Source organism: Triticum urartu, chromosome 3A (genome assembly GCF_056163025.1).
Source record: "Triticum urartu cultivar PI428250 chromosome 3A, HENAU_Tu73, whole genome shotgun sequence".
Classification (NCBI taxonomy): Eukaryota; Viridiplantae; Streptophyta; class Magnoliopsida; order Poales; family Poaceae; genus Triticum; species Triticum urartu.
Window position 1 is genome coordinate 727,558,936 of NC_141875.1, and position 12,982 is coordinate 727,571,917.

Consider the following 12,982-nt stretch of genomic DNA (forward strand, 5'->3'; position numbering starts at 1 on the left):
ACTATGACCAGCCTAATTGAACTAAGTTCCAATGACGTAAAAATGCAAGGTTTTGATTTCTGGTGTTTCCCATTATTTTTGGTGCTTCGCTGGTAGTGTGGAAGTGCACACTATCCAAGATCCTAATGCTTCTATGCAGGCGATGATGCTGGAGGGCACTGCTGGTAAAAATGTCTTAGACACACATTGAGGTCACCGCTAGAAAAAATGGCATATGCACTAGTGGCACTCTACTATCAAAAGATGTGGAAGCACTTGACCAATCACACAAAAATGAACATGATCTAGATTCATATGCTAGGGTTAACTTCATCATCGACGATATCAATCCTTAAGGGGATCCTCCTAAAGACTAGGAACAAGAGTATAACGTGTACTTCACTAAGTCTATGAACTATAAATGTTGCAATCGCTCGGAAACTCACTGCCGGGGACCGCGACGAGGAGCTGCTCCTCTACGACAGCTGCGACCGCGGCCGGCACACCTTCTGCCTCCGCCCCATCCTTCCCGCTGTCCCGCTAGGCTCCTGGCTCTGCCCTGACTGCGCCCCGACCTCCATCATCGGTGCGTCCCTCCCCCGCCGCTCGATCTCACCATTCCCACTCCCCTCCCCCCCTGTATTCGTGCTCGGTCGTCTGTCGTGAATTTCATCTCATCTCATCTGCTTATTGATTGAATTTCTGCCAGGTTTCCCGTTGAAGCAGAGCAAGATCACGGATTTCTTCCAGATCGAGAAGGGCGCGGAGGGCGGCGCCGTCGGGCTGGCAAAGTGCACGCTTTCTCAGGCTAATTTTCTTATCTCTGAAATTTTGAGTCGCATGGATTTTGTTCATGGTATGGCTTAAGCTAGGGAGTTTGCGATGAGGAATCGTCGCTCAATCGTTACACATACTGCATTACCATCTGCTGATGATGCAAATAATTCATAAGGTGCAAATAGTTCATCTGAAATACTATGACTGATTCGTTCGTTGTACTCTATTTGGGTGTTGTGTGTTGATTCATTATTTTATTCGTCCGTTGATTGTTTTGTTTTGCTATGCTGACCAGTCTAACACTGTATTATCCTGCATATGTCAGTGTCACAGTGGATTAGAATTTCTAGGTAATGAAATATCACCGCAGGAAATGCGCGGGAAAGCTACCGCCGCCAGAATTGGGCGGGAAAACCATCACTGCTGGAAATACGCCGGAAAGCATTGTTAAAAAAATTAATTTGATCTTAATAGCACTCTTGTAGTAGGATTGTGTTATTGAAGTAGGTTGGTCAAGTGTGTACGGATTAATTGACTTCCATTGATTTGTACACATGTATATCAGGATGACTTACAGGGATACGTCGCATGTATATCCTGTTCGTGATCTGACTTGCACTCATTGTGCCATAAAAAGCCGCCACATTTGTAGTTTATTAAAATAGGACTGATTACGTGTAGGGTTCACTTCTAATGGGAGAAAAAAAATATCAAAAATATCTTGTAGGGGGTTGTTGTATGTCGATTCATGAATTGTTCTGTTTAGCGTGACTGACCGGTCAATACAGTAGCCTCCTGTATATATTCCAATTAACTGAACCTAGTTTGTTGGGAACACAACAGCTACTTAACCATTGAACTGCATATATCTCCAATCCAATATACTCCCTCCGTCCGGAAATGCTTGTCGGTCTGGATGTATCTAGACGTATTTTAGTTCTAAATGACGTTTTCGCAAATTTATTCATTTCTTGGACAAGTATTTTTGGACGGAGGGAGTATCTTGTATGTTGATTTGTCAATTGTTCTGTTTTGCGTGACTGACCGGTCAATACAGTAGTATCCTATTTGTTGGGACACAGCAGCCACTTAACCATTCAACTGCATATATCTCCAGTCATAGTATCCTGCATATAGCTCACTGTATTTATTCATTACTTCATACTCCCTCCATTCCTAAATATTTGTATTTCTAGAGATTTCAACAAGTGACTACATACAGAGAAAAATGAGTGAATCTATACTCTAAAATATATCTATATACATCCATATATGGTAGTTCATTTGAAATCTCTAAAAAAACAAATATTTAGGAACGGAGGGAGTACTTGTACACAGATGCTAAGAGGCAAAGGAGGCGATCTCTTGATATGCACAAGAAGAAGAGGAGGCTACTGCCATTTGTGCTCACTGAAGATAGAGTTTGAAGGCTTGAACAGATGGCTTCTGCAGCCACTGCATTGACATCTTCGAAAATGGAGTTCAGTAATGAGCTGACTTATGTGCCGAGTATGGCCCCTATATCTGCCAATCAAGCAAAGCTGAAGGAAGGTGGTATGCAGGTTAGCGAATTTTTACATTAAACAGTATAATGCATTTTTTGATCTCTTGGTGCCTAACGATACACTAGTTGACTTTCAAGGTTCTTTCAAAAGACGACAAAGAAGCCATCGAACTTTGCAGAAGCATGTTGAAAAGAGGAGAATGCCCTCCACTTCTGGTGGTTTTTGATTCCCATGAGGGGTATGTTTTTGGAATTCTTCTTCTAATGTTTCTTCATTTTTCAGTATGGAGGAATTAAACTAACGCATATTTATTTCCAACTTCACTGTGCAGGCGGATGCATATATTAAGAGTATGTTCACTCTCGCCCCTCAACAGGCTCCCAGGATGCCTTTTTTAGCGCCGGCGGTAAAAAATCGGCCCAGTCATGCCCCAACTCCTCATTTATCGCTGGTTTAGGCTAAAATAACAGCCGGTGAACCCGAGCCGAACCCAGCCCCCCCGGGGGGCGCCGGCCGAAGCGAAAATGCATGTACTGACCTCGGTGGAGTCTATTGAAATCGCTCGACAACCCATTTATATTTCTACGTGTAGACTCCAGATGTAGTAATAACACATGTCGATCTTCTTGTGATCTTGTTGAGCATTGGTCAGGATCTTGGGGGTCCTCTGCTATCTGATTCGCCAACGCAGCACTGGAGTAGAGCAGAACGGTACTGAGGAGCAGCGATGGTACATACATCTAGTGCTAACCGGTTGGGCACCTAAAATCTTGAAGAAAGCAGGATCTAGATAGCGTCTCATACATATGCACCGGGCGTTAGTTGCAGAGGGGAAAAGAAGCGCTCTAATGTTGCCATTAGGGTGAGGTCTTCGAATGTTGCCCTGGTGCGACGTCCTACGCCTTGTTCCGTGTGCTGGACCCGGACAACGATGCGTTGAACTCGGCGCCACCGCCGCCGACGGTGGCGTGGAACATGTGCTTCTGGTCCGGGCCCTCTCGTCGATCGGTGTAGGCCGGCGGTGCTCATTGATGCTTCTCGCACAATTATTCGGATTGAGCTTCATCATCCGTTATCGCGTAGCATAAGATTCTACTGGATTGCAACGGGGAATGGGAAAGTTGGGAGGGGAAGGGTTTCCCGGATCTGCACGCAGTGGCATTCCGACCGACGTCGTTGGCATTAATTGCATGCGCCAGCAAGCAGAACCACATTTCTTTCTTTCTTTGGAAGTTTGATGACTTCTGAGCAGAGGGTGCTTGTCATAGTGGGAGTAACTTAGCTAGTACCATAACCCACTCCAAGGCAAATTTTCTTATGTGAGAAGTATTTTGTTAGGGGAGAGATTTTTGTGGTAACATAACATATTACCATAACATAATGCATCCCGAGGCAAAATGAGTATACATCTAAATAAATGAAAGTTTGCATGAAACCACACACATGTTACTGCCAATTATGGAGGTAGTAACATGGACAAGTAATATATGCATGTTACTAGTCTAAGTTATTTTCCACTGTGATCAGCCTAATTGAACGCAATTCGAATGGCGTAAAAATGGAAGGTTATTATTTCTGGTGTTTCTCATTTGTGGTGCTTCTCTATAAGCACATCAAAAAATCACAGTACCGGCTCCTAAGCTTCTCCATCTAGCTCTAGGAATTTTAAAATTTCATGATTTTAATCTCTTATAAACTTTGAATGCTCCTTTTGAATCTTTCTACTTTTGGAATTCAGCTTTCAGGTTTGAACATTTTGTCATTTTTTGACCTTTCAGAACCTCAAATTTTAGGAGTATCTAACTTTTAAGATTTTCCCGAACACCCAAATTTTGGATTCAACAAAAAAATCTAGCAGGTCACTTTTGGCTTCAGGAATTCATGTCCCTTTATCTTGGAGTACATATGTGCCCATGTCTCTCTTCTTCAATGGATAAGTGGCTCCATTATTTCTGCCTATGCAAATGTGGTTTCCATATATGCCTGTTGTGGCTGTGTATGGACAGATGGCTTCTGCAGCCATTGCATTGACATATTAATAAAATGGAGTTCAGTAATGATCTGACTTGTGTGCCTATTATGGACCCTAAATCTGCCAATGAGGCAAAACTGGAGGAACTTGGCATGCAGGTTAGCAAATTTCTACTTAAAATAGCATATTGTAGGGAAGCGGATCAGGAGCACTCAGCGACGCTGCACACTGAAATCACACCCGCTCCCATGCTAGCTCGGGATATGTGCATCATTTAACAAAATGGTTTCTCATGTGTGAATACCTCACAGAGGCGTACACGTGAACAGTTTTGACCTGTGCATTGTCATTTAATAAGTGTGCATGGCGAGCATTAGAATATAGAACAGGGGCACAATGCATTAACTATGTTCCGTGTTAGAGCTAGGCCATTTATGCTTTACATCCAGCGGCATTCCCTCCATTTCCAGATCAAGAAGGAGTAAGGATCCCCTCCAAGAGCTTACGGTTCATCTTCCCCAACATCCCATATCCAGAGAAGACGAGAGACGGGCGGGGCAGCTCATACCCAGTTGCTGATAAAAGCCATCTCTTCAAACTATAGCTGGTGCTATTTGGAAATGATATGATTCCTACATCAGATGTGCGAATGGATCCGGGTTCAGTTAAAACAACCATGAAAAAACCATGGCGAAGAGAGCGGTCAAGTTCAGAATTGATTGCTGAGGTTTGTTGTTTAAGAACTTTTATATGTTTAGCACTAGTCTTGCATACATGGAGTGGCTCTGAGAATAAATCATTGAAGCGAGCGCATCATTCTGTAGCATCTCGTCTAATCAAAAGCAGTAAGAGTGCACTTGGATGATTAAATTTTCGAAGAAATATACAGTGAACAAGTACGTTGCAACTTTTGTGCAGTGTGGTAAGAAATGATGGTGTGAGAGGAACAGCTAGGCTCTTGTAAATGGCGCATTTAATAACCTGGCAAGTCGGTTGTCACAGTGTGTTAATTCGCATGTAAAGTCCCAAAACGAACATGTGAGTGGCTGCATCGGGATGACTTCATTGATAGCTTAATGAGTTTCTAGTTCTTTTGGTGATACACAATGCTCTCCTGTGGTGTGCACACAAAGTCAATAGTCCTAATTAATGAGACTCACGTTTGCATGCAAAAAAAGTTAACGTGTTGTCTTTCCTCTGCAAATACAGGTATGTCAGAGTATGACGCGGCTCAGTAAATGAATGCAAAACAGCTGCTTGCAATGTAATTACGTCAATTCATCTTCGCTGAAGCATGAAGATGAACGATTAAATGCGGCTACACTGCACTGGTAAATCAGGCAATGTGACTAATAACATACTAGATTTTTAGAGGAAAAGTTTTGAGATTAGTACAGTTAAATCGTCTAGAATTACTATCATGAAGTTCCCAGGTTTTCACTAAAAATAGAAATACTTAATCTCATTTAATTTGTACCTTGAATTTTCCTGGATTGGAATTATCCGTTTCTATTTCTAAATTTAATAATTATGAAATCCATAGTTTTAATTATCGCAGGATAAGATTCTACATTTTTATAGAAGACACATAACTTGATGGAAAATGGTATTGTAGTTTAAAAACTGATAAAAATATTTGTGAAAAATATTTTCAAAGTTAAGATAATATTGCAATTATAAACTTGGTACAAACTGAATATTACATGTTTTATCTGATTCAAAACGCAGGTTCCCTCAAATCTGCATGCATGTCATATGTCCACCCATATCTAGATGCATTTATTTCAAGTCAGAGATCATTAAAAGTATGAAAGAATACAGACCCTATACATCTCCTAAAAGAAATCATACGTCAAAATAAACTCATGAATACGTGCATACTAATATAGTGGTACAGATCACTATGCTTATTTAATGGTGAGATATGAGGGAGGTGAGCCCGCAGGTGTTCCTAGGCATTTTCGCATATTGTAGTTCTTATTTCTTGGTGCCTAACAATACACTACATGATTTTCTAGGTTCTTTCATGTGAGGATAAAGAAACCAACAAACTTTGCAGAAGCATGCTGGAAAGACGAGAATGCCATCTACGTACGTCTTATGGTTTTTTATTGCCGCGTGGGGTATGTTCTTGGATTGTTTATGCTTCTAACATTTTTATGATTTTCAGTATAGAAGAATTAAACTAACACAGGTTATATTTTTAGCTTGACTATGCAGGTTGATGCATATATTAAGGATTACACATTCCTTAATAAATACACTAGAGAACTTGATTATTTGGAGAACAAAGAGGATGATGGATGTGATAGATCCAGCGGCGATGGTATGGACGAGCTCGCCTGCTCCGGTTATACGTGCCAATGGGACAACGACGCGTTCGAGCCGGAACTGAATGCAATCGTAGAGAGAGACGGATACGCCCTGTCAAACAGTAGCGTACAGAGACGGCTCCGTGTAACATACCGGTGGGTGGACGGTCCACCGTCAGCTGTTCCGTTGGTACAGGACATGGTAATTCAGCGTATAAATTGGTATGACTGCATCGCGTGGATATATTCCGTGTGGCCGTTTACTGCAACGTATAAATTTGGTCCGCACCAGTAGTGGTACGTACTAGCTGGAGAGAAAACATGATTTAATGCAACGGAACTTCATTTCATAATGATCCATCCAAATTAATTCAGCCAAACTATTACTTCCTCCGTTTCTTTTTATTCTGCATATAAGGTTTGGTCAAATATCCAAGGTATTAAAACCCGAGAAACCCTTAGCCCCTTTTGGTTTGGCCATGGCGAAAGAAAGGCAAATTGGAAAGAGGGCAAATAAAACGGCAAAGGTGAAGTGGGGGAGAGGAAAACGAGAGGCGAATGGCAAATAATGCAATGCGAGGGAGAAGAGTTTGTGATGGGTACTTGGTATGTCTTGACTTGAGCGTAGATCTCCCCGGCAACGGCGCCAGAAATCCTTCTTGCTACCTCTTGAGCATGTGTTGGTTTTCCCTTGAAGAGGAAAGGGTGATGCAGCAAAGTAGCGTAAGTATTTCCCTTAGTTTTTGAGAACCAAGGTATCAATCCAGTAGGAGACTACACGCAAATCGCCTACTACCTGCACAAATAATCAAAAACGTTGCAACCAACGCGATAAAGGGGTTTTCAATCCCTTCACGGCCACTTGCAAAAGTGAGATCTGATAAAGATAATAAGATAAAAAAATTAGTATTTTTGTTGTATAGATTGAAAAGTAAAGATTGCAAAATAAATAGTAAACTAGAATTATAGATCGGAAACTTATATGATGTAAAGTAACCCAGGGGCATAGGTTTCACTAGTCGTTTCTCTCAAGATAGCATATATTCTGGTGGGTGAACAAATTACTGCCGAGAAAATGATAGAAAAGCGCATAGTTATGAGAATATCTAGGCATGATCATGAACATAGGCATCACGTCCGTGTCAAGTAGACTGAAACGATTCTGCATCTACTACTATTACTCTACACATCGACCGCTATCCAGCATGCATCTAGATTATTAAGTTCATAAGAACATTGTAATGCATTAGGCAAGATGACATGATGTAGAGGGATAAACTCAAGCAATATGATATATACCCCATCTTTTTATCCTCGATGGCAACAATACAATACGTGTCGGTTCCCTTTCTGTCACTGGGATCGAGCACCGCAAGATTGAACCCAAAGCTAAGCACTTCTCTCATTGCAAGAACGATCAATCTAGTATGCTAAACTAAACCGATAATTCGAAGAGACTTGCAAAGATATCAAATCATGCATATAAGAATTCAGAGAAGAATCAAATATTGTTCATAGATAATCTTGATCATAAACCCACAATTCATCGGATCTCGGCAAACACACCGCAAACAGTATTACATCGAATAGATCTCCAAGAACATCGAGGAGAACTTTGTATTGAGAACCAAAGAGAGAGAAGAAGCCATCTAGCTAATAACTATGGACCCGAAGGTCTGTGGTAAACTACTCACACATCATCGGAGAGGCCATGGTGTTGATGTAGAAGGCCTCTGTGATCGAATCCCCCTCTGGCAAATCGCCGAAAAAGGCCCCAAGATGGGATCTCATGGGTACAGAAGGTTGCGGCGGTGAAAAAGTGGTTTCGTGGTTCCCCTGGATGTTTTCAGGGTATAAGAGTATATATAGGCGAAAGAAGTAGGTCGGTGGAGCTATGACGGGCCCACGAGGGTGGGGGCGCGCCTACCCCCCTGGGCGCGCCCTCCTACCTCGTGGCCACCTTGTTGCGTCTCTAACTTCCACTCAAGACTCATGGATTGCGTTTGTTCCAAGAAAGATCCTCGCGAAGGTTTCGTTCCGTTTGGATTCCGTTTGATATTTCTTTTCTGCGAAACACTGAAATAGGCAAAAAACACCAATTTGTACTGGGTCTTCGGTTAATAGGTTAGTCCCAAAAATAATATAAAAGAGTATATTAAAGCCCATTAAACATTCAAAACAGATAATATAATAGCATGGAACAATAAAAAATTATAGATACGTTGGAGACGTATCAAAACCTCCTGTTGATCTTCTATCATCAGGACAACCTGCCCAATCTGCATGTGAAAAAGCACTTACAAGCATCGAATCTTACTTTCCAGTTCTGAGTCCATGACTCTGTGTACCTTGAAGATATCTAAGTATCCTCTTTACTACAGTCCAATGTACACTAGTGGGAGCATGTAAGAACTGACATACTTTATTTACTGAGTATGAGATATTTGGTCTAGTTAATGTCAAGTAATGTAATGCTCCTACAATACTTTTGTACCTAGTGGAGTCCTCTGCTCCAAGAACTTCTCCATAATGAAGAGACATTTTCTGTGGGTCCGCCTCATGACGCAGTCGGTCTGCTGCGGAACCAGGGAGTAGCGCAGATCCCGCCGGGGGTTCCCCTCCAGCACCTGACGCATCTGACGCCACGGATCCCGAGTGATCCTCCCGGGATTTACGTCTGGAAACTCTATAGCTTCTCCTGTCATTTCTGTGTACATAAAATCATGCGAATTTTCGCCAAATTCTTCCTCATTTTCCTGCACGCTTGCATTAGGGTTTTGATCAAAGTTATTATTGTTAGACATGGACATGCGGTCAGCATCATCTATTACTCCCCCTTGATCAAAACGAGGTGATGGCAGGAGATGAAACGGCAAGAGGGTGAGCTCTTTGAGTAGTGGTGCACCAGCTTTGGGATGAAGTTTGGCGAATGGGAAAACATGTTCACCAAAAACCACATTCCTAGAAACATAGACACGACCAAAGGCAATATCTAGGCATTTGTATCCTTTGTGTAGGATGTTGTACCATAAGAAAACACATTGTTTTGACCGGAATTCAAGTTTGTGCTTGTTGTAGGGACGCAAATTAGGCCAAACGACACATCCAAAGATGCGAGGAAAAGTGTAGTCAGGTTTCTTGCCAAAGAGACATTCAAGAAATAGGAAACAAACCACCCCTACTCTCGTTTTGAAGAATGATCCTCCGAGTGGCTCGTTCCTTAACAAAAAAAGTTTCAGGGTAAACCTCAAGGAAAGCATGATTATCTTTGATAAGTTGATAGGCAGAAAGTAAACTCTTGTCGGCTTGAGGGGAATGAAATATGTTCTTTAGATCTAAGGAACCATGAGGAGTAGATAGAACTGAATGACCAACATGTGCAATGTCCATACCTTGACCACTTGCGGTGTGGATTTGCTCCGGGCCGGTGTAGAGATCATGGATAGCAAGCTTCTCCAGCTCACCGGTCACATGGTTTGTTGCGCCGGAGTCAACATACTAGTTGGTATCAACTCCATAGGAGTGCACGGTGTTGGCAGATCGGTTTCCACCAGCACCACCGCCACCTCCACCACCCGTGGGATTACGCACATTGTTGTTGTAGTTGCGGTCATAGCGCTTCTTGCAACGCCACACACCATGCCCTTCAAGCTTGCAGATTTGACACTTCTCGTGGTCACCACGGTCACTGCAGTCACCACCATGGTGAGGTGTTCCACCAGAACTGCCGCCACCAGAGTAGTTGTCGAAGAAGTAGGCTCCAGTGTTGTTGCTGCTGTAGCCATGGGAGCCACCGTTCCCAGAACGGCTGGAGTTGTTGCGGCCTCCGCACTTTACAGCAAGGTTGGCAGAGTAGGCGGAGGTCTACGCGGCGATGCGTGACTCAACAGCGAGAATAGCTTGCCTAGGCCGATGGGCTGGTCGGTGATGGTGCGCGTGGAGATGGTGGACACGAACCCACTGTATTTCGGCTCGTGCATGAGGCCCTGGATGATGTGGGAGACGACATCATATTCATCCAGAGGCCTCCTGGCGGCTGCATGCTCGTCGGCGATCCCCTTCATCTTGGTGAAGTAGGCAATCGCTGAGAGATCGCCCTTCTTGGTGTGGCCGATCTGATCCCGAAGCTGGATGATGCGGGCGCGGGATTGCGGGAGAAGCTCTGAAGGAGAGCACTCTAGGTGGTGGTAGCCGTCGTGCAATTGCTGACCTGCAGGAGCACTTCGCAAGAGAGAGATGCGATCAAAAACGAGAGCACCTGCTGGTCCTGGGTAACCCACACGGCGTGCGCTGGGTTGATGACAACAGTGACCTCCTTCATGCCAGAGACCCCCGTCTCCGTGCGGATCTCAGGGGCGGGCTCCTGGACGGAACCATCGAGGAAACCCATCGTGCCTGCCGCCCGGATATGCAGCAGTACCTGCGCCCTCCAGACGAGAAAGTTTCCCAATTCAACTTCTCCGTGATGGTGTGGCCGAGGGAAGCGAGGAAGGGCGCGGCCATGGCAGGAGCAGCCGACGAAGACATCTAGATGCCATGGAAGAGCCAAGCTCTGTATACCATGTAGAAAAGCTAGGCTTAAGCGTATGCAACGTGCAGCGATGCGTGCATGTTGATATAGGGCTCGAAGGCCAAAAGATTACAAGAGTTGGTTAGCCTAGGATTGATCTCCAAGTAAACTAACAGAATATGGGATCATATCTCTTAGCCTAACCAGATTACAGCAAACTCACGCACGCACACGCCTACAATGTTTTAACAACGTGTTCGTCCTTTATGTGGCTTCCTAGTTTGTTTTCCCCTTCTCGCGTGCTCTCTGGTGCCCTCTGGCATGCGCCAGGCACCTACCGTACGTTCGCACCGATGCCATGCTGCCATGCCTCCCAACCACCACCAGCTCCTTCCCACACAGTGTCGCGACCCCAGACAGCCAGCTCCCGCCGCACGTGTGTGTGTGTGCCTAAACCCTCTGCCTTGCTCCTGCTGCCATGCCGCATTTGAATCCATGGCGCGCCAACTAGACATCACTTGTCATAAACCGTCTGGTGGCTATAACTTAGCGGCGATAGAAATTAATTTCTGAAATTGTAGAGAGCCTTCTTTGTTTGGAAATTCATAACCAACACATATGAACTGAAAAAATAAATGCAATCAACATGTTTACAAAAATATCGCCTATCCATTCATGTCATTTGTATTCATGACAGGAACACTATTATACCTGGTGAGGTTAACTAACTTCCATGGGTATTTTTAGTGATTACTACTGCATTTCTGTGCGGGGTCAACATATTATACCTTGCAACAGTAACACGAAGATAAACATCCACTTGGAAGATTTGAAGACCTGTGGGGGGAGCCAATCGTGTGCGAGGATAGCTAAAATGGCTAGAATTCTAACTTGGGCAATCACTCAAGAAAACGTGTTGCACATGATATGAATGCAATCCATCAGAGAGATAACTTCCCGAATAGTAATCACCCATGGATTTCCTCCTGGAGTGAAATTATGGCAACATCATATGTACCTGCAAAATGTGGTGAAAGTGCATTGTTGCCCAATGGTTGTCTTGGTGCAGATGACAATAGGGTTAGTGAGGGTTATTGTCGATTACCTAGTTTATCTCACGATATTAGCCTCTCGGTGATTGACTATATGTGGCAGGAACATATTGACATTATTGGGTTGTAGGAAACAATACAACAAGACTTCTCCTTCCAAGAGTTAGAGGAGTTGAGTTGACAATTGTTCACCTGGCACTGGCTTCCGCTTGCTCTCTCACAGGAATGGTTGGCACTAGCTTCCGCTTGCTCTCTCGCGGGAGTGGTTGGGTAACCCGTAAGTGTAAGGGGTCCAACTCCCACTAAACTAGCAATGTGGGTCTAAACTTTAGTAGTATCCCTTGCCTTGCACGAATGGGCTAAGTGGGCCTCTGGAGGAAATATGCCCTAGAGGCAATAATAAAGTTGTTATTTATATTTCCTTATATCATGATAAAATGTTTATTATTCATGCTAGAATTGTATTAACCGAAAACTTAGTACATGTGTGAATACATGGACAAACAGAGTGTCACTAGTTTGCCTCTACTTGACTAGCTCGTTGAATCAATGATGGTTATGTTTCCTAACCATAGAGATGAGTTGTCATTTGATTAACGGGATCACATCATTAGAGAATGATGTGATTGACTTGACTCATCCGTTAGCTTAGCATGATGATCGTTTAGTTTGTTGATATTGCTTTCTCCATAACTATACATGTTCCTATGACTATGAGATCATGCAACTCCCGAACACCGGAGGAACACTTTGTGTGCTACCAAACGTCACAACATAACTGGGTGATTATAAAGGTCCTCTACAGGTGTCTCCGATGGTGTTTGTTGAGTTGGCATGGATCAAGATTAGGATTTGTCACTCCGATTGTCGGAGAG

The 12,982-nt window shown here is 43.6% G+C and overlaps 1 pseudogene; it reads left to right on the top strand.

The window, feature by feature from the left end:
• Positions 1-423: 423 nt before the first annotated feature.
• On the top strand, positions 424-6,840 carry LOC125529487 (putative Histone-lysine N-methyltransferase ATXR5; annotated as a pseudogene).
• Positions 6,841-12,982: the final 6,142 nt, after the last annotated feature.